This window comes from Pogonomyrmex barbatus, unplaced genomic scaffold (genome assembly GCF_055798465.1).
Source record: "Pogonomyrmex barbatus isolate J1 unplaced genomic scaffold, ASM5579846v1 scaffold7, whole genome shotgun sequence".
Lineage (NCBI taxonomy): Eukaryota > Metazoa > Arthropoda > Insecta > Hymenoptera > Formicidae > Pogonomyrmex > Pogonomyrmex barbatus.
In genome coordinates, this window is record NW_028297171.1 from 9,581,197 (window position 1) to 9,608,192 (window position 26,996).

General features: G+C 46.2%; 1 protein-coding gene and 1 long non-coding RNA gene across 4 annotated transcripts in view; one reads left to right on the plus strand and one right to left on the minus strand.

Annotated features, from left to right (window-relative positions):
* Positions 1 to 26,996, plus strand: part of LOC105432744 (uncharacterized) — a 175,068-nt gene that overhangs the window by 81,346 nt on the left and 66,726 nt on the right. Inside the window, exon 1 of one of the 3 annotated variants that reach the window (XM_089083210.1) lies at positions 20,976 to 22,601. The exons of the other annotated variants lie outside the window; for them this stretch is intronic. The gene's annotated coding sequence lies outside the window, so the exon portion shown is untranslated. Of the gene's footprint in view, positions 1 to 20,975; positions 22,602 to 26,996 lie in introns of those variants that run through there. 3 annotated transcript variants of the gene reach the window in all.
* LOC148934986 (uncharacterized) lies at positions 22,917 to 25,789 on the minus strand. Its single transcript, XR_016140855.1, has 2 exons — positions 23,650 to 25,789; positions 22,917 to 23,506 (listed from the first exon to the last, which is right to left on the minus strand). It is a non-coding gene; the product is annotated as an uncharacterized LOC148934986 (long non-coding RNA).

Genomic DNA, 26,996 nt, shown 5'->3' on the forward strand with positions numbered 1-26,996 from the left:
TTTATCACTCCGCTCCCGACGCCCGCGAACGACGTTACGAGGGTGATACAACGGGCGACGCCTGGCGATACCTGGCCCCGTCGCGTCGGCTCTTTGTTCCATTCGTGTACGGCCATTGTGCCGCTTCCCGTTCGCCAGACTATCGCGATAAACAGCCGGAAAAGCCGCGATGAATGACATGCCGCGCAACCGTTACGAGCGCGGCAGCGACTTTCGCGTTCTAGAGTCTGCTTTTTCGCTCGCTCCGCTTTTATCCGATTCCCTCCCTCCCCCCCCCCCCCCCTCCCCCGCTCGTGCGCCGCCGCTCGTCGTCGATTTTTCGCGACCGTACAACATATTTCAAATATGTACGCGGCGCGTTTGACTGAAAAATATCCGTGATTTTTCAACATTTACTTTAGACATTTAATGTAGAATCCTATATATCGCTCGATGATACGCGACATGTTTTTTAAAAGCGTGTTATTATGCGGGCGGAGCCCCCGCGAATAAAACAAGAATGTTATATGAATATGCCAAGTGTTTCTCGCGTTCCTTTGGTTAATCGACGGGAATGCGGTTGACAGCTTTAATACACTTTTATTCGCGCGATACGGGAGTGCGTCTGACAGCCTCCTGGCTATACGCTATTGTGTTATCGGTGAGAGAGCCGAGGGTACGCAAACCCGCTAAGCGCACTCCATCTCCGGGAGAGAGAGTTGGCCGCGCGAAGCGGCGAAAGTTTCCGTCCGTCTGTCTTTCGGTTACTTTTTCAGATATCTTTTCGAAGGGAGAGCCACTTTGTCGAATCGCCCGTTTCTAACATATCGACTAACATTTAATGTCGTCTCTTTTTCAAAGTTTTCAGATTATTAACTTTTATCTATTTGCGCGATTCTCGTCAGCGTCCGCGCACCGCACAGAACGCGCTTCAATTTCGCAGTCACCGACTCGACGGAGACGACGCGACGCGACGATTTCGTGTTCGTGGTCGGCGGTTGATATCGCTCAGCTTTTCATGAACTGCCTGGTAAAAAAAGACGCACGGAGAGACGCCCGCCGGATACGAAACGACTCCCTCTCGTTCAATCCACTTTTGGGGGAACGACGCCAGTCATATTTCTTGCGCGAACGTGCCGAATGTGACGACTCTCTCGTCATGAAGTGACGTACCTGTGCTCGTTTCATACGAACGTGCGGGAAATTGGTAGACGTCATTGGAACACTCATAAAGACGTATACGTGCGTGCTGTGTTCCCGGAAAAATTAGTTTACCCCCGTTGTTTCACCCCGACGGGATTACCGTTCTCGCTTTAGTCGGTATAAATCTTTAATCCTTTAACGAACACCATTTTTCGCAATTTGTAAGAGAGAAAGAGAAAAAAAGATAGAGACGGCAGAAGTAGCGAATATAATAACAACTATATTTATTCTCTTTATTCTCTTAACGTAAGCATAAGTCTGATCATTTTTCCGTGATATTATTAAAACGATAGTTGATGCGTTTATTAGAGAAGTCTAGATTTCCTGCTCGTTTGTAACTCGCACATTTTCCGGCTTACGTTTCTACGATTGAGAAAAAATCCCGAGCAAATCGCATTAATGCGAGACCCCTCCGATTCGAAGCGCATTTCGCGCGGCGCGTGATTAATTCACCGTGGCGTGCATTAATGTAAATTCATTATGCGCGAGGCACGGCTAATTGGCGACGTAAATCTTGCGGATCGCGTATTTAATAAAAAGGACCGGATGAAACGAACTATCAAAAGTCTACGTTTTTACGAGGGCTTTGGCGAAATTCCGCAAATTCCCCCCGCTGTGCAGAGATACGTTGCGTTTATTTCCGTCGTTTAATGCACACACATGGCATTTATTTATAATTTACACGGGGCCAATTAAAGGCCAATTAGATGGCGGCCGATTAATTTGCAAAATGCGTGTCGTAAAATTGAGGCTACCGCGGCGTCGATCCTTAATGCGTTAACGATTGCATCAATTTCTCTTGTATATTACTCCCTCTGTATGCGATCCGAGCGAGACGTCTTCAAGAAATTTCAAATGAGCTCACTCGGGGATTCGTAAAGATGCCAACCTTCTTATCGGCAAATTTAATTAGAATTAGTTGCCGAGTGAATTTAATTATGTTGAATTTAATCTCGCTCCTCTAGTTTTACTTGAACTCGTAGTATTTTATAATTTTCGAATACAGGTACAGAGTTCCCACGCGGTGAGATAAAAAAAAAATCGGTTTGTTTTCGCGAGATTCAGACTCGTCGCATGACAGGAGAACGGCGGTGCGGATTACAAATCGTCGCAAAGTATCCAGTTCCAACCTGTTAGGGAACGCTGAAAAATCTCGCAGGTACTCGCGCGCAAGAATTTCCTATCAATTAGGGACAGGTTTCCACGCGATGGCAACGGCGGCGGCGGCAGTGGCGGTGGCGATGGCGGTGGCGGTGGCGATGGCGGTGGCGGTGGCGGTGGCGGTGGCGGTGGCGGTGGCGGTGGCGGTGGCGGTGGCGGTGGCGGTGGCGGTGGCGGTGGCTGTGGCGGTGGCTGTGGCGGTGGCGGTGGCGGTGGCGGTGGCGGTGGCGGTGGCGGTGGCGGTGGCGGTGGCGGCGGTGGCGGAGGCGGTGGCGATGGCGATGACGGTGGCGGTGATGATGGCGGTAGCATTGATGGTAGTGAATTTTTTTCCTTCCCTTCTTCCTCTCTCCTTCTCTATTTCTTGTGTCCCGCGGAATCCTGTTTCTCTCATTTATACAGTTAGCCACTTAAACGGCTACTCGCGAATAAAACCGAGCGAGTGATGAGGCCGTGGTTCGTCGGGACACGCGGTAGGCTATTAAATCGAGGCCAATAGAGGATTCCGCAACCTCGGCGAATTTAATTCCGAACGAAATACCGCAACGACGGTAACGAAGTGTCCGTTTTTATAATTGTTGAAGCTGTAACGCCGGCCGTAAGTAATGCCGCGTACGGGATAATGTACCTCTCTAATATTATTTCTGAAATTTGATCTTAGGCTTTTAGTAAAGCCTTTAGTAAGTGTTCGTTATTTTAAGGGTTCTGTCCTTTCTAAGAGTAGAGAAAAATGCTTCTCTAAAGAACACACTTGTAGATTTTCCTTTCTCGGCAGTGGTCATTGTTTAAGATTCATGAAAGCATTCAGGCTCTCTTAAGAGCCTTTAAAGACTAATTAATGTAGGTACCCTTAAAGACTAAGAAGTAATCCTGTAAGATTATTCCTAAAGGTGCAAAAAAAGCGTTTAACGAGAACTCTGATGGCATCCAATTATTTGTGTGCTTCGATCTACCAATACGTTTAACAAAGTTCCAAAAAAAAATATACATATATATAAATTTCAGCGGAGACATCGGCTGTAATATTCTTATATTTTCTCTCGGACACCCTATATAATTCGGACGGCAAAGGTTTAAAGGGAATAGAGCGAGATTGGGGCCAAGAAATAAAACGGGACAGCCGCGTATTCACGTTGGCCGATTGAGGACGGTGAAACGCGCGAACGAAGCGGACGGAGGAGCGAAAAATAAGCAAATAAATAAAATAGATGTCTCCGAGGCGACTCGTGAGTGTCGCTAATGAACTGGTCTCTATCATCTCGCTTGTACCAGTAGCTTCTCTCCTCCTCTCTCGCCGACTACGCTCGACCGGTCTTCATTATACTCGGCTCACTGTCGTTAATTGCGCACGCACCTACGTAAGCATGGCGCCCCGATAATCCGCTTGGGAACTGTCCGATACCACCGGCTCGACGAATTTATGATAGTCGTCAGAACGGTGCGAAGATCCGGTTTGACTTCCGGAACGTTCTCATCGGAAAAATCCGAGCGTACTTGGCTTAGTTCGCCATACAATGTCATTTGGACTGTATTTTTAAAAGAAATCTATAGAAAATTATTTCATGACTGTTATTTCATGCATAGAATAACATTTTACTGCAGATGAGAGAAAGAGAGAGAGAGAGAGAGAGAGAGAAAAGAGTTATTATCAATTTATCAAACGATAACCGTACTCTCCTGCTTTATTTTATGCGATGCTTCTGCTAAACTTGCGATGAGATCAGCACAGTAACAACTTTTGTTATAGCTCCGCTTTGGGACCTAATTTCCTAGAATAATTTCCCGTTTCCGCGCTTAGCGATCTGCGAAACCGCCAATTTTCCCAATCGTGTCTCGTGCATGTTCAAGAAACGATAGAGAACGTGAAAATATGCGCGTATGCGACAGAAAGAGAAAGAGAAAGAGGGGGGAGGGGAGAGGAAGAGAAGTAGAGAAAAGGAGATAAAGTAGGAAGAGGCCAAAGCTCGCGCGGCTGACCTGGGACAACAGGTTGAATTAATTGACGAAGATAGCATTTTCCGCGTCGACGTGCCTACCTAACGCAAATATTCGATTGCGCTCGTCAGGTTCTACAGGCAGGCGCGATAGGATAGCCGAGGGTATACGAGAGGGATACGGTGGGACGCAGTGGGTGGCTTCGCTAGTGAGAGGAGGAAGCGGAGGAGGAAGAGGAAGAGGAGGAGGAAGAGGTGGAGGATGAGGAGGAGGAGGAGGAGGAGGAGGAGGAGGCGGGGGCGGGCAAGCCGCGGTTCGGTTGATCGAACACATTTTAATCAATTCCATTAGTCCGCCCTGTAACCGTCCACACGGATATTTGTTGGCTCGCGCTCCCGAGAAACACGCTATGGGCGCAATACCGAGAGAGACGGAGACACTGATGTACTTAGGGGACGCGCGCGCGCGCGCGCGCGCGCGCGAATACGAGGGAGAGAGACAAACAGAGGAACGGCCCTGTGCGCGTGTGTATACGTGTCTCTCAGTGCGTATTCGGTGGTGTGTACGCACGTGTGTATGCAAGAAAGAGGGGGCCGCGTCGGTGTGCGTGGAGCCCGTGGAGGTCCGGGCCGGTTCACGAACGGCGGGGGCGTCGGTTCGCCAGCGACGTCATCGTTTCGGTTTACACGCGCCAATCATCGGCCGACTAATTGGTCGGTACTCCGCGACCGATTCCGCGCTCCATCGATTCCGAGTCGCCCGCCCTCGAAATCACACGCGTTTTCGCGGGAATGCAGCGCGATTAATGGCGTTACAGCACGCGCGCTTCGATGCGCGCGGCTGTGAACTTTAAGCATTTGGAAAACGTATTTTTCGAGCAACTTCCAAGATCTTCTTCTTATCGCCGCTCTCTTCTCGAAACGAAGTACTAAAGACTTCAGAGACCGAGAATAGACTTTATCAAGTCGCGTCATCTCGAGTTATTTTTGAATTTGTGCTAGTAGAATGACGGAATTAATAATCATGAAAATTAGAACAAGTCTGTAAATTAAAAATATCGCTAGATTCTCTGACGGATCATACGGAATGGCAGTCCTGAATCATTAGGGAAAATTCCGGAGTTTTAGAACTCCGTTTTAGAACAGAAGGTTCTTCACCGATAAGCGGAATCAGTCTGTCGCGAAACGTTCCGGGGTTCCGGGTTAATTACCCATCGGGCCGGCGGACAGGAACGAGAGCGGCTCTCCTCCTCTTTCCGGCAACAATTTCAACTCATAAGGCTACAATGTATTCGTCGTTCCGAAGGTGCCAGCCGCGCGTCCGTGCGAGGGTTTGCCATAATTACTCGAACGGTAATACAGGACGGCCCTTGAGTGGCAGCTCATATTACTCGCCTAACCCGCGTGAAAACTAACCCCTTGGGGAATGGGATGTGGAATGGGAATTACCGCGTCGGGGAGTTAGGGGACAGGAGGGGCGAAACGCAAGAGCGAGCGAGAGGCGGAGAGACGGTGGAAAGGGAGAAAAAAGGATCTGTGAGGCCGCGCGCACGTTTCAACGACCTCCTTCTCGCCTTCGGTAACATCTCGCTACATTTTTATGGACTGCGAGTGGGCATGCCGAGATAAATTACTTTCCTTCTCTCGAACCTCGAAGCACGCGTAATTCGCAATTATCGCGATACGCTGGATTGCTCAGCCGAAGACAGTTGGGTTGGCAGTTCTGATTCTGTTAATCCTCGACGGTATATCCTTCCTTTCGCCTTGGTATGGGGGCGAAAAAAAGGATTTGATCCGGCAGAGCTATAGGCGACGTCTGAATAAGAGAAAGAAAATAAGAAAGTGCGTCTGACTAACAGCGCCAGAATTACAGTCAGAAAATATCTAATAAATAAGTTCGTCGTGTGCACGGAAATATACTTTAACACATACGCTAATAAAACGAAAAAGAGAATAAACGAAAAATTTAAGCAGAATTATAGAAAAATTCACAATATATCGAATATTTTACAAATATATAAAACATCTTTTTTGTAATTAGCGATGTTGTTGCAATGAATACAATAAAAATGCTATCGCTTACACGCGTCAAGCAACAATTAATAACATCTTTTAAAATTCGCGGATTTGTCGAGCGATTCCATAGCCGATAGAAATTTACAGCGTTCATTAACATTGTTTACGCCATTGTTTGAGTAATTCTCTCATTTTCCAATTACATTTAAATGTCGAGAAAAATATTTAAACGTTTACGAATGACAATGATTTTAATTAAGAAGCTCGCGAGCTCGCGGAAAACCAGCCGTGCCGGCCGTGTCCTTAATTTAAAAAGTCTTATCCGCTCTTTATTCGCATCGTCGTGCGCGGGAAAAACGGGCGGGAGAGTTAATTCGTCGCATTTATAAATATTTGCGATGTACGCGATCGTGTCGATCCTTCCGATAAATTTGCGCGGATACGCGATGGGCTGTCCGTCGAGCGTGAAGTCGCGCGCGGCAAACTACGCGGGCAAGCCGCGCGCGATGTAAATTTATAGAGTATTACGTTTAAATTTGATCAGCGTGGACATTTATTTCGAAACGCCGCGATAGCCAGCCAGGTATCGCACCGCAGCCCCTCGCGCTCATGCGGCGAATTTTCATAATATGCAGATTTCAGTACGCACCGGACACTCGGTATGGATTTTTCGCTGCGTATCGCCTGGCGGCGCGTTTACACGGCTGGACGAACTAGCGTCAACGTTGAAAACGCAATCGGGAGCCGTTAACCTCCGTGCATCGGAACTACGTGGGGTCGGGTGAAAAATTTTCTCCCAAAATCACATCTCTTTATAAAGTTTCGTCTTTATATCTCTGTATCTAACCGCCTAAAACGTACTACAAAGTACTCGAATAGCGCGAATAGAGAGAGGAGTTGCACGCGAGATACGAATACAGAAACTATAGGGAAGAAAGATCGAGTGAGACAGGGTCGGAGGAGGAGGAGGAGGAGGGAGATAGTGCTGAAGTGCAGCAGAGGTTGAGGAAGTAATCCCGAAGTAACAGAAACGAGGGGAGTAAATCCGAGGTAATCAAAGAACGTACAAAGTATCGGTGTTCAGCCTGCCGCCTTAGCCTCATCCGGACCGAGAAGGAGGAAGGCGAGAAGGCCCTCGACACGATCGCGAGATTACCTACACCCACGCCGACAGATAATAGATAGTAATTGCAGGTCTGCCCGGCTTGGAATCGGCTCGACAGATCGATCGGCCCGCGGTGGGAAGAGGGAGATAATGATGCGCTTAGGAAGAGACCGTTCTCACATTATTTTCTCGCGATACATCTCGTCCGTGCTTATTATTGTACGCACGCGCTCGTGATGGGGCCCGGCGATCGAAAATCGAACGCGATCTGGGCCGGTTTCTCGAGCCGGCCATATTGGGCATCGCTGGTGGAATTCGAACGATGACCCCCGACCCTTTCGCAGGGGATCGTCCGTCTTCTTTTAGTCTGACATGCGTGTGATTGGCACGCTCGTTAGAATGTGCATATTGCGAACATGAACTGCAATTTTGCCGATTCGGTTCAGTCGACTTTCGTTTATAGCATTATTCTTTATAAATTGTCTACAAATTGTTTATATAATCTTTCCTAACGCAGGTTAACACATATTATTTGTATTTTTAATTTTTAATAGATAAATTTTTGGATGGTTTTTTTTCTAAGTAGAATATGAAAATATTTAAATATTCTCCGATTCGTTCAGTCCTCCCTGCAGTTAAATTGGAAGAAGTTAAATTAAGCCAGTGCTTCATTAATGTCGCGCATGAGTTCCAACAAAGATCTACTAAATATTTGCAAACGGACTTTTCATTTACATTAAACGAAGAGGAGGAAGGAAACAGAGACAGGTATTCTGAACAAAACGCGCGGCAGGGGAGGAGACAAAAGGCGATTAAGATCATTGCGGTGGCAATTTAGCGCGGTAACACGAATCAAAGCCCAAAAAAGCGGCCGACCTACGGACCTTTGGATTTGGATTTAACGAAGAAGGTTCGAGGAAACGCACCCGGCAGAGACAAAGCGTGAGATTGTGAGGGAGAAAGAGAGAGAGAGAGAGAGAGAAAGAGAGGTAAGAAAAAGAGTATACGAGAGCGTAGGAGCAGCGGACGAAGAGGAAGACGAAGAGAGAAGAAAACGTCCAGTCGAGAGAAGACGCGGGAAGAATGAAGTGAGACGACAGGGGGGAAGGTGAAAGAGAGACGGCTGGAAAGGCGAAGGAGTAGGTTGTGGAAGGGTTTTCGAGGCGAGTCGTCGAGCCTAACCGTGCAGCACTCGAACTCGAACTCAAACAACTTTGAGCTGTGTGTACCCGCGCAAACAAAACAGCGCACTAATTGCTTACGTCACTCGGCAAGTCAATGGACTTCTTGACTGAGCACTCTGAGTCATGCAACCGAGCTCCGGCAAGGCAATGTACGCCGCTCTGCTCTGCTCCGCTCCGCGCCGCGCCGCGCCGCGCCGCGCCGCTTCGCTCCGCGCCGTGCCGCACCGCGCTGCCAAGCCACCTCGGGTTTCAATTAAATCACGTCCACGCACTGTTTACCTCGCATAAACGCACCGGGCTCCCTCCCGTACGCGACACATCGACGATGTTAATGACGATGACGACGATATGCCAACATCTACTTTTGGCCTGTTCGTTTTACCTCACCTAATCCACATGCCATCTCACATGTCTATCCGCCAAAACGATGATGTAGCCCCAAATTATTATCAAATTACATTACATTATTCGATAATTTTATAAGTCAGTTTGGTCGCAGTTTAGAGCACCATGACTCGCGTGCTATCGAAGACGAAAACGAAATAAATTCAAAATCATCGATCGTCAGTGAGTCAATACGTAAGACGCGAACAGGAGAGCGAGTGTCGCAAGTGTATTCGAGCATGGAGAACGTATCCCCCACGGTATGCACGAGAAGGGGGCTATAGGAGCTATCTTAGATCGAACGGAGTCCAATTACCGACGTTATTAATTAATCCCCCACCTCACCGCTCGACCGCCCGGTCCATCGTCTCTCGCTTCCATTCTCAACCCCATCGTCGTCCGTCTGTCCGCCAGAGATACCTGCGAGGGATATCCCCTCCAGCGTACTACATCCTCCATTACCATCTCCGGTCTTCCGAATCTCGGTCGGTTTATACGCGCGGAAATCATTCCGCCTCGCTCGACTCGATATTGCGCTTTATATCGTGTGTCATCGTCGATTCGCGTGATCCAGCTGTTTCTCTACCCTTTTTTTTCTCTTCTAAGAAATATGCCAATAATCGAGATGAAAAAAAATTATTATAAAAAATTTCGTATTTTTCATATAGAATTACATTTCTGTAATATATCGATTCGATATTCCATTCTTTAACGGAAATAGATTTTAAAAATATTCCGGTAGAACTATTTTGATTTCTATTCCGCTCTCACTCTATGCGAAACTAATTTCTCCAAATTCACAACACGGCCACGTGGAAACCCTCTCGGGACGAAATACACGCACATATGTAATTTCGCGTGGATGTAAGTGGAACGTAATGTTATTTTTAAGGCGTTAATTGACCAACACCGTGCAACGTTTGCGGTAAGTCAATCGAATCGAACTGACAAAAAAAAAAGCCAATCTGAAAACCGAACACAAAAAAGCACTGGTTGGTAAAGGGGCTAGCTAGCTTCTTCCTATACTCTCTACTTGAGATGGCCTCTTCTAGAAAGAGGAAAATGACAACACTCGCGTAACGACAAAACCGCTTCTCTTATTCCAGCCTCTCGGGAGAAGATCTCTTCCTCTCTCTTTCTCTTTCATTCTCTCACTCGCTCCATTCTCTTCCTCTCCTTCCTCTCCTTCCTGTCGTCTTACCAGAGAAGACTCGCGAAATGTTCTTCTCGATTTGTCAACTCGATCTGCCGAAACGTCTTCGACGCTTCTCACTGAATGAAAAACGAACGAAAGCCTACGTGTAAAAAGCAGGTTTGTTAAATGAATGATCGTCGCTTCATGATCGTTTTAATGACGATTGTCGGCGGGCACTAAGAAGTACCACCAGACAGATCGTGTTCTCCATCAAAGAAGCATTACGATAAAATACTCGTTTTAATTCGCTGTCGCGTTATTAATAATTCTAAAATCATTAATTGATTTGATGCACGTGTAATTCGCTCAAATCGATCATTGCGAAATCGGTGGAACGCGTTGCGCAAAAAATGGCGCGACGCGCCGCAGCATGGGTCTGAGATAAGATCCCATACCGTAGGTGCAGAGCATAAGGCCCAAAGTCGTCGAACCGGCAACGTCGGGCCGCTGTGATCCCGTCTCTCTCTCAGGTAGGGAGAAAAAGAGAGAAAAAGATAGGGGGGGGGGGCGGAAGGGAAGGAGGAGGAATCGTTCCTCCTAGAATGTCCTTTGTCGCAGTGTCCCCCTCTTCATCCACCCCCTCCTTATCCGCATTGGGACTAAGCGAGTCCTAAGGCCCGTTCAGGCCCTTCGCATACGTGGAATGCGTGTCTTTACTGCACGAAGACCACCGCTATATTAACTGTCGTCTGGAATCCTATGCCGTTCGATCCTTTACGCTCTAATAATTTTGGTAGATAGGCACACAGATCATATCTATCGCGATCTAGCGGTAGATTGCATCGAATCTGATAGGACGATACACGTATTATGTTTCATATTATATGGACGTTGCATATGGAATAAAATTTTTTATAAACTTATGACACGAGATACATTTGCATTTATGTTACTTTTGTATTTTTTTTTTCCGATATCTCTAAATCGAGAACGCAAATGCGTAGATCTAATCGCAAATCTATCGGCTTCATGGATAATTTTTACTATAATCTCGTTCGACGGAAAGAGAAGGTGTGCGAGTGGGAGGGAGGAGCCCACAGGTATTTACGATGGCACTCGGCCGGTGACATGGGTTTCTCCGACCAATGAATTTTAATTCCTCGGGTCCAGGCAGCCCCGCTGCGACACCAAGACGATGATTTAATATTTTAAGAAAATGAGGGGTCCGTCCTTAATTTAAGCGCGCTCGTCGTCGGAGAACGGGCCTGTATTGCTGGCAGCGGGAGACCTAGAAAGCCATTACCCAGATATTCGATTCGACAGTTTGAGAATGCCTTGCCTCCCCTCCCCTTGTCCCACCTCCTCTGTCCATAACTCGATAATCCCTCTTCACGATGCGCACAACTCGGACTCCGACATTTTGAATAATAATGGCTATAGACAGTATAACTCTAACGAGTAGATAAGATGATCAGCATTTTTCATAGGTTAAGATTAAACTTGTGAATTTTTTACGATCGATTCACGATCGATTAACGTGTGAAAGATGAAGAGGGAGATTGTACATCCACTCTTTTAATTAAAAAAATTTTGTTTGTTAAACGGAATTCTTTTAAAATTCGAGTGCCGTAGTTTATCGCTAATTCAATGTCTTGAAGCAAAACACGGCAATCGTTAATTTAAAGAGAAATTGAGAATAATTTTTTATTTCGTCGCAAGCTTCTTGTGCAAGCAACCGTTTTCATCCTCTCAGTTCATTAAATGCTACATCCTTAAACATCTACTACATCGTACGGGCTATCTCGAGTAATTGGAATAGTTATCTTAGTATTATCAGTGGCGAGTTAGCATAAAAACCGACTTATGAAGACTTTACTTAGATAAAACTTCCCTCTCTCAAACTAGAATAATCTCAAAATGTGAGTGATAAAGTTATATATCAGAATTTTAGAATCTTTTTTTTTTTTTTCCTTTCTGAATAAGCTTAAGATGGGCGATGTTATCTGGCATAGATTACGTTAATTATCGTCAAAATTTTGAAAGAACTTATCGCATGTAAGTGAAGAGCAGAGGAGGATACCTGTTGACAGGCATTTGCATATGAATGCAGTATGCTGTCGCGCTAAGCGACTTCTCTAATCTCCTTGAGATTATTTTTCTAAGAACAGGAGAGTTTCCTAGTTATTATCAATTTTTAGAGCAACGCTGTTATAAATGTTTTTTAATCTATCCGCGACTTATCTATTAACACGATGATATATTTCAAAAAAGAACTCGATAAGTTTGCAATAATGCAGGAGAAATTTCTATAACAAATGTGTACATATTTAGGAAATCCGCAAGTTATTTTTCTCTGTTTTTCTCCGTTGAAAACATATCGTAACAATTGCAAATGTCAGTTTAATCGTCTCCGATACGCGGATATTTAATAATCAACTTGTCTGTCGTTGCAATGTGAATAGAGAAGAGGGACGGTCGTTAATTGCGTGTACAATATCACGACTTCGTGAGAGAAATAAATGACGACGGGCCGACCAACTTGTGCACAATGCGGCGAGCAAATTTATTTATTTATTTATTTATTTATTTATTTATTTATTTATTTATTTATTTCGGCAATAATAATTAAACGAGGCGGCGTATTTGATGCAGCATTATCTGCTAGCCTGCACGAATTACATGGCCCGTGATGCTTTGATCGCAGTCATTGCTTGTGTTTATCGTGAAGGGATACCCGAACAGCCACGGGCGGAAGTCCCGAGGGAGGAAGAAAAAAGCGATTGCCCCTTCGAGAGAGAAGGAAAACAAAGCCAGAGTGCGACGGCATGTTCCATCTAACTTTCGCCTAAATTTCGACGATGGATTTCCGAAATCGCCGTTAGCGTTGACGATCTTTTCGCAAAATATTATTATGTATCTATATGGCTCGCACATAAAAGTATGAACGTAACACTTCTAATATGACAGCCGATCGATGACATTATCGATCGTAAATTCGTGAGCGTGATATAAAGAAATCAGAAGGAACGGAGTTATTGGAACAAGTATGTCACGTTGCACGTCTTAAATAGTAATAGATAGAAGTTTCTTGAAACAGCAAATGATAATACAACCCGCCAGCCAGCGAAGACGTTTAGACTTCGGGCTCTATTCCAACAAAGAATCCAAAGTTCCGAGTCAATGCCGGGTAGACGAAGATCCAACAATAGCTCGTTCTTTTTAACGAGCGTCGCTTATTATGTCGCGTTTGTAGGAGCGTTTCTTGAGTACGAAAGCAGGTAGGAGGAGCGGTGGAAAGGAATAATTAAAGCGCATTTATGTGTAGGCCAATTCGTGATCACCGTCGCCGTCGGCCTCGGGGTCTGAATAGGTCCTGGGATGACGTATTAGCTCATATTTGTCTCCCGACAATACCGGCTAAACTCTCTGCCCAGGTGTCCGTCGTTTTACACTCTTCCATCTCTCGGGAGGACGCGCGTGCATGGAATTATAATGGGATAGACTGTAACAGTACGGGAGATGGGGGGCAACAGCGGAGGGGGACGGGATCTAGAAAGTCCCAGAAGCAACCGAATAGCGAGATAGGGAAATGTAAAAAAGGTAAAGAACATCGAAATCTCTCAAGCATTAGGATGAATCAGAGTCTATGTATTTATTCAAAGCTCAGATTTTGCGGGATTATGAAATTTTTATTAAAAATATTCACTCGCATTGAAAAAGCTCCTCTTACTTTTTTACATATTTATGAGTTTTATATATTACTAGATTTTACGAAATACACAAGATCAAAGACAGACGTAATTGGTTTAAGAAACGTTTTTAACATAAGGACAAACGAAGGGCGAGAGGACAAACGCGGTCGGCCCTGCGAGACAGTTCCTCTATCCACATTCCTCGTTCCCTACGGGTGGCCCGCCTCGTTCATTCTTGTCGTCTTTGTCTGGCGCATTAAGATCGCGATAGTTTCGTGATATGTTTTGATGATTGATCTCGCGTGATCTCGTCAGCCGATATAATAAAAAATTTTTGTTTAATCCGCGCTGCACACGACGCTCCAATTTAGCCTTCTATACAACTTGGAACAACAAACCGAGACTATCAACCGGGAGGGGTTGGTTAAAAAAACCAAGAATTTAGAGCGCGAACGACGAACGGACATTCGCAGGGAAAGTCTCGCGGCGCGAAAAAAGATGGCGGACGTCAAATTGATACATATTAATAAGAGCAGGGATTCGCGTTGTCAGATTTTTGCATAAATTTGAATCGGTGCGCGCGCACTCAGCAAGGATCTCAAATTTGAATAATCGGGAATAATTCCGAAGTTTTCTCCGTGTAAACGCGCTGTAATCAGCGCAGAAACGCGCGCGCGGGCGCGCACTATTCGCCTGCGAAACATTTCACCATGTAACACCTCGCGATGGGTAATTAACCGCGCGAGCGCGGAATCGGAAAACGTGCGGATTTCGCTTCCGCGAGCAAACGCTCGGCGTGTTTGCGCTTTTAATGAATCTTGACCGAGTAATGGCGCATCTTTGTTTACTCGTTCCGATGCAAAATACCGCTATTAATTAGAATAATCAGCTTTATTAATCAGTTAGATAAACAAGCCTTAGCTCAATCAATTATAATTCATTCAGAGTGATCAGGAACTGGGGAACAGCTTCATGCGGAGCACAACTCGTACCATCTGTTCTTTTTTAATTGATATTTTCTCCTTATGTACAATTCTTATTTTTTTTTATTATCCTCTTTGATATTTTCTCTCATAACAACGAAAATATAAGCATTGATACCTTAAAACATAAGGTCGCAGCTGCTAAAAGATTAATTTAATTAATTTCATTTTTAAATTAAACTGGATCAGTAGATCACGGAATCATCATGTTTCGTATTGCTGATTAGTAAGCTCCGACAATACCAGCCAAGGGACGATGTAACGTACGTCTCTATATACATGCGCACCTAACTGTGTCGTGCGAAATGCCCGCCTGACCCTGTCGTAGCGATGTCTACGAGCGAACAAGTATTTTCCGCTATCGCGATACACATCTCATCACAGAATGCACTTAAATGTTTACACGCATAACGCATTTACACGCGGAGAACACGTTGCAGAGAGCGTTGCTTTTTAGAAAACTAATTATTCGGGAACTATGGTATTACGTATATAAGGAATAATTATGCGCAATAATGAATCATTTCTTTTCACGTTAAGTGACATACTCGACGTGTGAATGTTGTAAAGTAAAAGATCCCCTTGCACTTAATTATACTGGCAATCGTTCGGTTTTTAGGTTTTTCGAAACATTCTTCGCGTTCGCATCCCGTTCGAACACCTCGCCTCGCCGTCGCCACGTTGCACGAGAGTTTGCTACACGCAAATGAAGAATTGTCAGCCAAATACGGTTCGAGAGTGGTAAGGGGCGCTAGTAGGAGATGAATGGGACGTAATGCCGGGTCTACCCTGATTGTTGCACTCCTCTCCCTTCCTCGACCTCTCGAACCCATTGGAATTTCCAGTACGAATTTCCGGCTGCGACGTCACTTCCGTCGACCGGGAACAAGCGAATCCAGCTGCCTAGAATCGTCCCTATTTAAACCTTTCCGCCCTTGCCGAGATGCCATCTTCGCATCGACGCATAACGATCGGAAACGCGCGCGATTTAAACTTGTTAACGCGTCGCATTCTTCGGTTTAGTGTCTCTGATTTATTTATAGAGTAATTTGATTTACATCCTCTTTAAAGTTTTAAAGTTTTCTCCGAGCATGTCGTTTCGACCATTTTCATTCGTCGTTAATGGAGTCTCTATTCTACACGAGTTCTCTCTTTAAAAAAAAAAAAAAAAAGGCTTATTTCGTGAGTGAATTTTTAATTAAATTATTAAAACGGACGGTTAAGGAATAAAAGTAAAAAGTCTCTTATTCAGACGGTTATCAATAATAAAACTAGAAAGGTAAATATAATTACCTAACTGTATGTACAACGTGTTTGTGCGACAGCGATGCAACAATTGTGAGGCTTGCTCCATGAAAACGGGACCCTCTTTCAAAGCGTGCCGACGCGAAGAATTAAGATTTCAGCGACTCCCGCGAGATCTGCCCGCCAGCCAATTTAATCTTTGCGAGTGAAATTCTTCTCTTCTAGCCTTCGGTCACAATGCGTTTTACGCGGATGAAATGTTCAAATTTTATCGCTATACCCGAAGGACAAAACGCACGCACGATTTCTTTCATAATTCGAATATATAATGCACAAACGAAGTAATATTCGAAGTAAAAGATGATTCTTCTCTCTAAATATCTATTCTAGTCGATTCGGAGTTTTTTTTTGTTTTTTTTTTCCACAAGTTGAGAAAGATAGGGAGAATCGATGGCGTACGCGCAAGATTTAAAAAAATGAAAGAAAATATTATCAGCGCGATTCTTTTATTGGTATTGTTATCGCGTTAGTACAGTTGTTATGTCTACTACGGTGTTTCGTCGAAGGATATCCTAAAAAAATGTCGCTCATCCGGCATCCAACAATAGCAGCAGAATAATGATACGCGCGACCATTCACTGCATTGTATTACCTACATCGTGTCACGGCATTGTTTCCCGCGTGTTCGGGTGTCATCCCTCGGCGCGAAATGGCTCGACACGCGCTTTTTCGTTCCCCGCGTGTCGCCCCTGCACCGCCACCCTCGCCAGGGGATGTACCTGTCTTCCGAGTTGGCCGACTCTTTATTATCATTATCGCCATCGCGGACTTAATGTCGAAGCCGAACGCGAGCGCGTCGGCGGTATTTTCCTATTATCGTTCCACGTTACTCGCTCGCGTGTAATGTTTTTTTCCCGCTACAGTACTATACGCTGCTGGTACGTGTACGACGCATTTTTATTAGCCTGTGTGTTGCGAGATTTTGAGTTTTTAACGAATAGCATACAACGGCCACATCATTTTACGTTACGCAGTAAATCACGTCGATAATTGATCGGGCGTAAATTAAAATACCGCCGCGTTTTATTGAATTGGTTGCTTTTGTAACGTTTATTAAATTGTCCTGTTAACCTCCGTTAATTAATGTAATGCAATATGCATAATTCTAGATTGGAAAGGGAGAAAAAAACGCGCGCTCTGAAAGTCGGGAAAATAATTGAAAACAATGCGCCACGAATTTTGTACGAATCGATATCGAAATCAGAAACGACCCATCAATAGGATCACAATGAGGGTCAGGCACGAACCAAAAATGGCGGAAGCAACGCGAACGGTCAAGGAAGGTCGGGACAGGAAGAAGGAGGAAGGGCGGAGGAAGGGCGGAGGAAAGGCGAGCGGGACATTGAAAAGCGGTCCTGCGATCAAGAGAGCCAATTACCCACCCTTGCACAAGTGCACCCCGTCGAACATATTTTTCCTACGTAGCTTACGCGAACACTCGAAGCGTACTCGAGCGCTCGCATATGCGAGCTGCATTTCGAAGAGGCGGGCGCGCATAATGCCTCGCAAATCTCCGCGCATGCACATTATATACGGATCGGGATCGTGCATCGAGTTGGCTCGCGGGCCGAGGGAAACGTCGGAGGGGACGAGGGGAGGCTAATAAAGCTAAGGGTGCCCCGCGACGTCGCATTTACTCGGCCAAATTTACCGCGAAAACATATTTGCTCCGCGAAAGTCCCGAACTGTGATCCTCAAAACTCCACGTGCACCCATGCTCTTTGTTGCCGCTCGCATTTTCTAAAAACGACGGATTTCCTCTAAAGTCGATATACGCATTGTCGGTTGAAAAAAATTCGACAAATAGAATCGAAAATAGAACAAGCATTCGTGCCTATCAAAGTGTATTTCGTATTTCTTTTTTAAAGAAATAAATCAAAGAAGCTGATTAACTCAAAGAGATACCGCTAACTAAAAATTGATAAATTATTTTTTATAGTTAACGATGATCACGGTTAAAGAAAATTTATAACAGTAGGAATACCGAAGAAAATATTTAATAAAGGTCATGGGGGGGGGGGGGAATTCCTTAATCGCCATGTTCCGAACGAGTGAAACGACTTCTGCGGCGGATGAATCGAAATTTACCACCATTCTCGCGTTTTGATTTTAATAAACAGCATGTTGCTTCTTTTATAGCGAGAAATATTCAACACCTTTGACGGGCACACACACGACGCCGTCCGTTGGACGACCGTTATAAATTTGCTGCGGAAACCCCTGATTTTTAGTGGCAATGATTTTGCGGCGATATGACACCCGCCTACACGAAGCTACCATGTAAGGTGCGTGTATTTTGGCGATTTTTACGACGAGGCTTTACGAGTCCCGAGCGTTCTCGGGAACCTCGTAATGACCTTCGGAAGTTTGCGGAAAAAAGGTCGAGCAAGAGTCGCCCGCGAGAATCGACGAGACCTCTGAGAAGCTCCGAAGCCTTCTCCCGCAAGGGGAAACGTGATAATGCCAGACGGGGCAAGCATATCGATGCATTCATTACCGTTGCCGTTTACCGTTCGCTATTGGTTAAAATTTAACGTCTCGTGTCAGGATCAATTTACAGTTGAAAATTTAAAAAGATTGATATATATGACTTTAGGCAGTCGCGTTTAGTTTCCATTCCACATCAGAATAATAGAAGTAATTCTAAATGATAATTGATATACGCGTTGCGATATTACAACGATACAGCAATTCTCATCAAAGCTCGATCGCTAATATGTCAGTTGGAAGCCTATCAGATGCAGCTGTTTGTTTTGGCCTCCCGACTTGGTATCAAATTAGAACTGCTTTCCATCTGACGTCCGCCCCGCCCCAATGCAGCTTCCGAATCCCGAACTGACCTGTCCAAAGGGCCGACCACCCTAGAGCAGAAATGAACTAAGGTCACCACCACGTGACCGCAAGACATATACCTGCGGGGCATCACGAGTCGCGATATGATATCTCTTCCTTGTTTCTGAATATGAGGTTTGGCTATCCGCGCGTGTTCCTCGTAAGCGCGTTATTTTGACGCAAGGACGCGTCGAGATGCAATCTAGATTTGAGTAAATTAATTTTCTTATAATCAGCCGCGGAATTGTTCGTGGCGAAGATTCGAGCCGCGACTCTCCGTCCGTTGTCGTTAGTCGGTCGGCGGTTTCTTCAAACGGACTAGAAATAAAACAGTCGCGGCGTGGAATCTCATCCTTATTGGATTACGAAAGGAACAATCCTAAGATCCGTTAACGAGTCTTGCGGACGGCAGGATCCGCGATAGAAATCCTAATATCTTCTGACAGGCGTGCCAAGGAGGGCCAGTCGGCGCCTTTCCGAACTATCCGTCGCAATTATCCGAGACCTCTGTCGGCTGATTTTTCTTTTTTTTTTTTTCCCCTTCCTTTTTCTTTGCCCGCGCTCTTCCTCCGGCAGGACCATCCACAGGACCAGCTATTGTCCTCACCTCCGTTCCGTGTTTTTCTCTCGCTGGTAGATGCGAGCTAAGATAAAAGTTTTGACAAGTGCACTCTGGTCCAGCAACCGTGAACATTGCGGAGGACCGGAGCGAACCGTTCGGTTGAAACTCGGGAGGGCTATTTACCCATTTCCACTTCTGGAATTTAATCCTAGAATTCACAAATCTGTCCCGCGTATGTATAAATGCGTCGTATTGAATTTACATGTGAAATAATCGCTTGCTACGATCGATCCATATTACAGGCTCGATAAATTGACATATTCTAGTCGCGACGAGATAGAAGTATTATTCGTGTCGCTCTATACATACGCAGAGATTACACGACTATATCGTCAATAGACATTACTCCGCGCTCTAATGTTTATCGTTATTTTTAACGTATTCAAGGCTAAGGCGATCATTAAATAGAAAAAAACTGGGACAAGAAAACGAAGTTAACATTGCATATCGCGTATGTAGATTGGCTCTATAAGTCGGTCTGGTTCAACGCGGCAAAAAAAAAGCAGATAATGACTCGATGTGTTACTACATAATCACTCGAAAAACTGATGCCGATCGCATACCGACTTGCCGTCGATCCGAAACGGTTTTATCCAGTTCCTTACCGGTTCGTTCACCCGTCGGATGGCCTCAAGTATCCGGTTGGCCCGATTAGGGAATGCCATAGCGTGCACGGTCAGTCGCGTCGACCGCTCGCGACTCGAGGAAAATAAGATTGAATTTTTCGATCGGTATTAAATACAATCGATCTCTTTCACAATTGGAATGTCAGAAAATATTGAAAATAATGGATAAATTTCGGATCGTATCGGTGATGTATGTGTTTACGAACTACAAACTAATTCGAAATTATATTATCGTTGCTACGAAACATCGATGAAATTACGATCAACGCGACATCGTAGACACTGTCTCTCACTTTTCTCTCTCTCTCTCTCTCTCTCTCTCTCTCTCTCTCTCTCCGTTTTTCCCTTCCTCTTTCCCTTTCTCTCTTTCTCGCCTTAATTTAAGACGCTTAGTTAGGGGAGACTCGAGGCGGGTTTCCGGTACGTAGCCCATCGTCTCGCAATATCGCGGACGCGAGAAAAGATTTCTAACATGTCGCTGTGCGAGAGCGTGGCCGCTCGCTGGCGCGAGACACGACGAGGCGGAGCGTAATAAAAATAAGTAATTACTGCAAGTAATCCTCCCCTCTGCTTCCCCGCGACGAGCTCCTCCGCCCCGCGCGAGTCGTTCAATTAACGGGAATACTGTTGTCTTCCCACCCAATCCTCTCTTCCACTCGCTCCGCTCTCACTCCGTCTCTCTCTCTCTCTCTCTCTCTCTCCTCCCTCGCGATCTCTCTTTCTCCCTCTCCACTCCTCGCGCCCCTCGGCCCTCTTTCCCTCCACTTACCCCTCTCGCCCGTCCACAAAACCCGCGAAATGTTTCACTCGCAAAGTCGCGTGGAGCGCGCGCCGCGGCGCAGAGGGGCGCCTCTGACTGTGGAAAGGGGAAAGGGGCCCCGCGGCGTGGAGGGACCGGTATCGATGCCCCTCCTTCACTCACGCCCCTGACGTCCATCTATTCTCCGCTCCCTCCGCCGCTGCGGTTCCGAAGACCGCGCGCCATCCCTCCCGCGCCCGGTCCTCGTCCTCACCGCGCGCACCGCTCTCTCGCGCTCTCTCGCGCTCTCCCCTGCTCTCCCCGCTACTTTGATGCGTGCCGCATGGTGGGGGAAAGCCGACGACGCGGCGGCTCCTCCAGCTGCCACTCGTTCGTCCGACTTCGTGCAGCGCGAATCGGTCTGTCGCCGCTCCGCTTTCTGCGTGTCGCGCGGTGTGCTCTCGCGCTCGCCGTGTTCCGGTTCACCTTGACTTAAGCGCCTGTGGCGCGAGAGGGTCGGGGCGCGAGGATCCGCGCGCGAGATTAAAAGTCGAGGCCAGAGTCCCAGAGTGTAGTTCGCGGAATGTGTCGCGTTAGGAGTCACGCCGAGCTCCACTGAGAGCGAGCTCTCTCTCTCTCCTCGCGTTCTCCGAGGCGCGCGTACACGCGGCGGTCGTTTGCTGCTTAGACCACGGCCGAACGTATCTCGAGAGTTCATTCCGTGTGCAATCACGATACATTTTCAGTGATCATCGCGTTCGAATCGGTCGGATCCCGCGAGTCACGAAGGTGTCACGGAGTGCTGAAATGTGTTTGCGATCGAGAAGTGATTCGAGGCTCGCTCCACTCAGTCCTCGATCTCCTCGTCTTTGAAAAAAAGTCAATCCCCGACTGCTCGTCGAGAACGTAATAGATCAGTGAGAAGCTGTCGCGGTGATCGTATCGATTGATCGCGTGTTTTTCGCACCTGATGAGTTTCACGATCACGACGGGGAAAATCTTTGACATCGGCAAGCGGATCGTAAAAACACAATACGAGAGAGAGAGAGAGAGAGAGAAAGAGAGAAAGAGAGAGAGAGAGAGATTGTCTCGTCTGTATAATGTAATCGTCGTCGGTTAAATCAGCGGATCAGCGATACACGATCTTTCATGGATCGACGTCGTCCGAGAGGAGCGTACGAACTCACAACGTTCCATTGATCGAAAGTGAACTCCTCGAAGAGGAGCGCGCGTCCGAGACCGAGAAGCGGACGGCTGGAGCAGTGGCGGGCGCGTTCGCGGTGGTCGACGAGCAGCGCGGCGTGCGTGCGTTCCCGAGATCGATAGCCCGAAGAGGAGGACAGGACGAAGGATCCTCGCGAGCGCGAGGCACGAGGACTCGGTCTGTGGACACCTGCTCGCGATGCCGTCGCGCGTCGCTGCGTTGCTGCGCGGCGCGCCGTGAGGATCGCCTGTGTGTGCCGTGTGTGAGAAGCAGCTAGAGAGGAGAAAGAGAGAGATAGAGGGAGGGGGGTGGGGAAGAGGAAGAGAGAGGAAGAAGAAGAGAGGGCCGTGAGGAGACGGTCGCCGATCTACGAGGATCGCGACGTGGGATCGTCGTCGTCTAAAAGTGAAAAACAGTGCTGGTTTGCCATCGGATCTAGCCGAGGATCTAGATAGCGGTTCGATCAATTCAACAGCCTACGCATGCCGGCGATCGTGGTGAGTGTGTACACTCCTGATAACTTAGCTTTTTATCACTTCGAGGAAGATCGAGGTAGTCGATAAGCGCGTAACTCTCACTTCGATTCAATGATCCGATTCCTGTAAGCACAATCTGTCGATGCGTTACGGAGAAATCGATCGATTGTAGGTATGAAACTCTAGACGCTAGGATTTGTAGAATTTCTTTTATACAAGATAAATCTCTCGATGAAATCGGCATACATACATTAATAAATTAATGAACGTCGGAATTAATATTAACATTGTACCTGTTTGAACATAAAGGGGAGATAAAGAATTAAGGATTCCTCGTCTTCATATACTTTTCTTTATTTATTTGCATATACATAAAAATTGATGCATGCATTGCATATAAATTTAACTGATACTCATAAATTTTTAATATATTTAAAAATTAAAATATCCATTGCAAATGTAAGCACCGTCTCTATTTACTGGAAAATATATAAATGAAAAATTAATGGGCCGGTCACATGAATCCAGATTTTACTTATTCATCCGTTTATTAATTAAATATTAAAAGCTTTGCAGATAATATAAATTAAAAAATTATTCGCTTCTGCGCGAATATAAATTCACATTTTATTAAATTTGTACATACAATATATATAAATTAAAAATCGGAGGGCGCTCGATTCGATCCACATCTCATTTATTTACACAAGTCGTAGTTAAACATTTCATGTTTCGTGGCAAATATGTGTTTAAAAATTAAACTATTCATCGCAAATATAAGTTTCAGTTTTCAAAAAAGTTAATCGGAAACGCGAGGTTGTATTTTTGATCGAAGATTTTTCTTCATTTACTCGATATATGTATATATCGTAGGTCTTGTATCTGTAATTCTTTTTTTTTTTCTCCGAGACACTTGTGTCGTCTACCTGCAAATGGGAAAACATTGTCTCTGTATAGCCTGTCTTTGTCGTCGCGAAGGGTTAATGTCCAATGTGTGAAATCCTCGTTTACACAGCAGCAATCAAAATATTTCTCGTTCTTCGACCAAAGTTCCCGCGTTTGTACTCACAGGAGTGGCGTTAACCCTCAGGGGTTTAATGTCCAGCACAGTTCGTGGCACGCGTTTGTCGCCATTCTAATTCGTGACAACTGTGCGAGCTTACGGTTTCGCGCTCGAACCTCGGAGCATCTCGGATCTTTAAGTACATTTTATTCTAAGATCGTTGATCTCGTCTGTGTCGTCGAGATTTCTAAATACGAGAATCTATTATAATACATTTAAATTCAATCGAGTCTACGACACTTTTTTGGGAATATCTTAAATTCGAGAATTGTCCTCGAAGCGCTTTGCTTTCCGACAACCGCCCGCGTCCGCATGCCACTTGTCCCCGCACATTCACCGCTGGCAGACGGAAATATTTTCCGCGGCGGAAGCATCGCGCCGACCGATAGCTACGAGAAGACTGAGAAGAAATTTCCGAGTAAGGTTGCGAGAGAGAACGGGACACGCAGGCGCGTCCGCTGCCACGTGGTCGTCGCGGTCGGATCCGGGCGACTAGGTGTTAACCTTTTTCGAAAATCGACTGGCTACGCCGCCGTAGTGGCGGAAGGCGAAGGGCGGCGGGCGTCTCGTAGCTTTGGCAAAACAAGTAGTTACGTGAGCCCTGGCCCGCCGCCAAGCGGTTTTCAACTTTCGACTCGAACGAGAATATTCTTTGCGGAGATGCTACCCTTCCCCTCCACTTACGTACTCCCCGGAGGAAACGCACAAATTACGCTATTGATTATCGATCCGAGTTTGCGAGTTTAAATTCTAATCAGCGAAACCGCCATTTCGATTTTCGACACAACGAGAGTCTCGAACTTGCCCCGTTTCTACGTACGTTTAAGAAAGGACTTTACTGCGAACGGGTGATGGTTCCCGGCCAATTCTATACCGTATAATTTTCCAAGTCTGAGTTGCGTAGTTCCATTTACATGCGATCTTTCGTGAGAGGTATCTCGGTCGCGTTAATAGCGGGATACGAGATTTGACGAACTATTCTTCCTTTGGCACGCGCTTTCTATTAGTTATGCGAGATTAACTGCAAATTATGACGCGACAGACATGTTTTTCCGTGCGATTTATTCGCATTATTATTTTTATCGAGTTAGTGGTTTTTCTATGCCCGAATTCTCTCAAAATCACGGGCTCGATTTGCGATAAGGTTTATTTGACGATCACGTTATCGTCCACAAATTTGCAAACACGACGCGCATGTAAAAGACTCTTTCTCTCTCTCTCTCTCTCTCTCTCTCTCTCTCTCTCTCTTTATAGCAACTAATTCACGGACTTCTGGACGGTACTGTACATCTCACATGATGCTATCTCATGACAGATATGCGCGAGCGGCCGATCGAACCAATTAAAACCTCATGGCCGGCGTAATCAGAAACGAGGAGTATTAGTCTATAATTCTCCATAATTCTGTAATTCCGCGGATTAATCTGGATTTAGATGATATCAGAAATTTCTCTGCAGGTCCATTACCAAACCGCGAAAATTGTTAAACGGACCGAGCCAAAGTTTTCGCCGGAAAATAATCGCGCGGAGCGCGCGACACTAAATTCAAAGTGTGGTGACCGCGCGGCGCGCATCGGCTCGCGACTTTTAGAGAGAGAGAGAGAGAGAGAGAGAGAGAGAGAGAAGTCGCGAGAGACTTTTTTCCTCCCCCTCTTCTCTCCCTTTCTTCGGCGTTATTGCGATACGCCGCCGAGCGCTCCCCCAAGGAGAATCACGGTTAGCGAAATTATTTCCGAAGGCGGATATAAAGCGCGCGTTATAACTCGTAAGGAAAGTTGCTCGAATATGAGCGCAATGTATGTAGGTATAAAATATTTCCAACGTCGCGATATTAGTTCGCCGACTATTTTCAGTTTGGCAGGGAACTAGGGCGCGTTTACGCGCGTGCTATCGTATCAAGGTTGCGCCGTGAGATTCGCGCAGCGGCCAGGTAATTTGTCTTTTGCTCTACTAGGTACTCGATGATACCGATCGCCTGCGTCTAAAGATAGCGCGCAACAAATGAGAATTAATGTCACGCCAGCTGCGCGTGTCCGTTTATTTTTTGATTTCCAACAATAGTAAATGTGTGTGTGTGTGTGTGTGTGTGTGTGTGTGTGTGTGTGTGTGTGTGTGTGTGTGTGTGTGTGTGTGTGTGTGTGGTGTGTGTGGGTGGATGGGTGGATGAGTGGATGGGTGGATGAGTGGATGGGTGGGTGGGTGTGGATGTGGGTGTGGATATGGGTGTGGGTGTGGGGGTGTGTGTGTGTGTGTGTGTGGGTGGGTGGGTGTGGGTGTGGGTGTGTGTGTGTGTGGGGGGGGTGGGTGTGTGGGTGTGTGCGCGCGCGCGCGCGTCAATTTACAACACTCTCTTGGAAAATACGCTAATTGCAACACTCAGACGGTGGTAAGCGATACACAAACGAAAAGCTTATGCATTTCTGTTGTCAAATTGCAAATTAAAGTACATCGAAAGAGAGAGGCTTTGTATCTCGCACTCTCTGTATTTTTCCGCCGGTACCGCGAGAGTTAATCCGAAAGCCAAATTTCGAATGAGAATTTAAATATATATGAGAATTAATTTAATAATTAGATGTAACAGAGGCGTGGCAAAAATATGCGGGAATGCTCGTTAGCAGGAGCGACACCGTTTTTTAAAGTACAATATTCACTCGGGGCTAAAGGATTGCTCACGGCCGTTTTGGGGATGACAGCCAGGAGCGACAGGTACGTTAGAACGTCCGCGCACGAAGATATACTTAACTTTTAATTACTATCATATAACTAATTAGCCCCGGGTGGGCGGGGGTTTTGTATATTAATTTAATTTTCAATCTCACAGGGTAATTCTTGGCGCAACGTTAGTTTTAATCAATCCTCCGACGCGCTCCACACGCCAGCACGACTCCGCAGGCGGTGGGTCGCGAGAAGCGACGGCAGAAGGGGCAACGAAACCGGGGCGGCGGGAGGGGGATGGATGGTTGGTGGCTAAGGGTGGCTCGGAGCGCTTCGGGGGTAGAGTTGAGGGGCAACGGCGGAACGAAGTACACCTACTCAGCTAATAAAAAGCGGCAATAAAAAGCACCCCTTAGGACCACTATGGATATCTCGCTTTCCTCTTCCCCCCCCCCTCCCCCGTACCGCCCCACGCGGACGCCGTATTTCTTTCTCTGTCTTTGTGTACCAGGTTTATTCACCTGCCCGGGATTAACTTTAATCAAGTATTTACATTTTAATTCGCTGCCATGTACACACTGAACCGAGCCGGCCGCCCTTTACGATAACATCGTCGTTTAATTGCAAACTGCCACTTTCCAACGACGAGACGTCTGCTAGCGCGAACGAGTCCATGTCGATTTCGCGTTTCCTCCCTA